This window comes from Pinus tabuliformis, chromosome 1_2 (assembly GCF_031772625.1).
Source record: "Pinus tabuliformis cultivar Carrire ecotype Pingquan chromosome 1_2, CPIR1, whole genome shotgun sequence".
Taxonomy (NCBI): domain Eukaryota; kingdom Viridiplantae; phylum Streptophyta; class Pinopsida; order Pinales; family Pinaceae; genus Pinus; species Pinus tabuliformis.
Genome location: NC_142298.1, coordinates 181,867,427 through 181,870,714, shown reverse-complemented (window position 1 = coordinate 181,870,714; position 3,288 = coordinate 181,867,427).

Below are 3,288 nucleotides of genomic sequence, written 5' to 3'. Positions count from 1 at the left end.
AAAAAAACTCCAATAATATATAATAGATAAATAAGAGCCAAATTTAACAATTATATTTAAACCTAAATAATATTAAAAAAATAAATTTACTTTTAGATATATTAATAACAATAATAAAATTTAAAAATAACAAAATACTATAAAAAGTAGGGGATTTTATATTTAATTTTGTGAAGTTGAAGTTGGAGATACTTGAATAAACTCAAAAATCAAAGTATGGAAAGGTAAATTTGAAATTTTTAAAAATATATAAATTGTATATTGATTGGTTTATTTGAAGTTTAATTTTTATAAATATCTATGAATTGTATAATGATTGGTTTTTGTGAAGTTTATTTTTTATAAGTTATTTGTTCAAATTCTATGAAAAGAGATTGTGATTTATATATATATATATATATATATATATGAAATATTGATGTGGTTGGGAAATGAATTTTTAAATTCAAACTCATATTTATTTGGTTATATGCTTTGTTGGTGATTTTGATTCACTTTTCCTTGGATGCATTACTAATAAAGCAAGTGAAAATGTCCATAAGTTGTACGTAACTTTCCACTTAGAGCTTGAGTGGGAAGTCATGTTTTATATGGACAAAAAGCCTTGCCTTTGTTTTTTCTTTAAATTAGACCATTGAGAGAAATTAGGGGTTTTCTATAGAGTATCAAAGTCTTCAATATGAATGGAAGGTGCTCAATGATTCTTCCTAGATCCAAAACAATAATATTAAAAACAAATCAACATTATTATTTACCTCAAGGCTCATGAGGAGCTTTAGTAACATGTACTTAAGACACATGAATCAAAATGGGAAATGTAACACTTTTAAAGATTGAAAGGGAAGTCTTTGTCCTTAGCAGACTAGATTCAAAGCATTCTAGGTCCCTACATTATTGACCAAATGAAGCATTATCTTGCCATGGAAGTAAACCTTTCAAAAGTAAATTCTCTATTCATGGTTCTTTAATCTAAAGTGGTTATCTTTAGATTTAATGGCTTTTGGCCCAAAGCAAAAGCCTCACACTAGTGGATTTTCCCTAGTTGGACACATTTATGATTTTTATCCTCCAAATAATTTTTCATTGTATAATTTGATACACAAGGATATGGATTTTATTGTAGATGAAGGGCCATGGTTTTGGGGTAGAGTAGGGTTCTTTATAACTCCATAATTCAAAATTTTGATGCAACAAATAAAGTCGTCACAACACTATTGTTTTGGGTGATACTTCCAAACCTCCCCCTTCTTTTTGGCACCAGTAGGTTCTTGAGGGTATTGGAAACACTTTGGGTAAGTTCAAAAAGAGGGACATGGAAAGAATTAAGAGTTATTTTTATGCTAGAATATGTGTGGGGATTGACCTCAACAAAAGTTTACGAGAACATATAATTTTGAAACTTAAAAACTTTCAATGATCACAAGCCTTGGACTATGAGAATACAACATTTAGATGTCGTTTTTGTTTTCAAACAGGGCATCTTCAAAATGCATGCCCACATGCAAAATAAATCCCAAGAAAGAAAAGGCTCATAAGTAAATGGGATGATTGTTTTCAGATCCACATCTCTTGGAAGAAGAAGACACCATGGAGGATCTAACAAAAGAAGGGGGCACTTAGGATGAGAATATTAATGATACTCTCTTTAAGAGTAGGATTGTTTTAGCAGAAATCAAGAGTCACATCATTAGATAAATATGGATAAATATGGTACACAAAGAGGATGGCACTGTGGGCACTAAGCATATTCACGTATATGAAAGCTTTGATTTGGACAAAGAGCATCCTCTAGAGACATCTGTGAGTGATATGGCTTTAGTTCCAGTGGACCCCAAAGCTGGGGAATAACAATAGGTCCAAAAAATGAAAGAGAATAAGGGGAAGATAAGTGCATCATATATTACTTGAGCTTCTTCCTTGTATAATAAATTTATTTTCTTTTTTTTCAGTCTTTGACTCCACTCCATGGTTGTGTGGCTAGACGTTTTGAATGCTTATAAGAATATGTTATGTAATTTTATTTTTGCCACTTAGGGATCTTGGTAGATCATGGTGCATGCACACATATAGGTGTGTATATGCAAAATGTATTTTCTTTCGTCGTGAATATAAGTATGGATCTTTTTTCTTCGGAAAAATAAGGCAGTGAGAGTTTATTATCAAAATTACATAAAGTTTACAATAGACTTTATGGGAGTTCATATGAGCTAATGATTTTATTTTAGTGTTTCATAAGCAAGGAGGTTCCTTTATTGCAAACTTGGGGTATCAAGCATTTTTTTCAATTGGTGATGTTGTAGTCCATTGGTGGTGGAAAGCTCTATGGAAGGTGAAGGCACCTACAAAATTAAAATTGCTTATGTAGTTTATTCTATCAAACAAGGTCCTAACTTGGGACCATGTACAAAAAGGAGGTAAGGTAGCACTTATCAAGGGCTCCTCGTGCAAACTTCATGAGGAAACAAACTCTCATGACTTTAGACCATTTACAAAAAGGAGATGAGGTGAGACCGAGTAAGTGCTCCCTCTACAAAATTCACGAGGAAACAAACTCCTGTCTATCATTGCATTGGGCTTATTTCTTTTAGGTTTGGAAAGAGGTTGAAGGGTTTTTTGGTTTTGACTCTCTTTGACATTGGTTAACTTTTGAAGCTTGCTTCTAGTCTTGGTTCTCAAGGAAGGATTTAAAAAGTATTTGAGTAATGTTGTATCTAGTCCTATTGGGAATTTGGTTTGCAAGGAATGCATGTTTATTCGAAGATAAACAACTCCATGCTTTCCAAGTTTGTGTTTAGGTGATGGGATTACTTTACCTTTACAAGGAGGTCTGCAAACGAATTCCTCCTTGAGGTCTAGGTGAAGTACAAGTGGATAAATTTATTACTTGGTGACATTTTGATGGAGCATGTCAAGGACAAAATAACATTGTTGGTTTTGGTTTTTCCCCCCCTTTCTGATTCAAATTACTTTCCTTTAGAAGAAAAATATGGGAGTGAAACCAATAACATTGAAGAAATTTGCGTTAGGTAGGGTATGCGATCCTTTTAGGGATGTAGTGATTCCCTTCTTGTCATAAACTGGATGAGTGAACAAGTCAAGATTCAAAACGTTGGACTACTTTCTATAGTTGCTTAAGTAAAGGAATTGCTAAAGCTTTCCAAGGTATTAGGTTCAATTTATATAAAGAGAGCAAAATCAAATTGCTTAAAATTTTCAAACAAATCTTGAAGTTAATACATAATCATTATTTATGATTAAGTGTTCCTCCCTTTTTGATTCAAATTACTC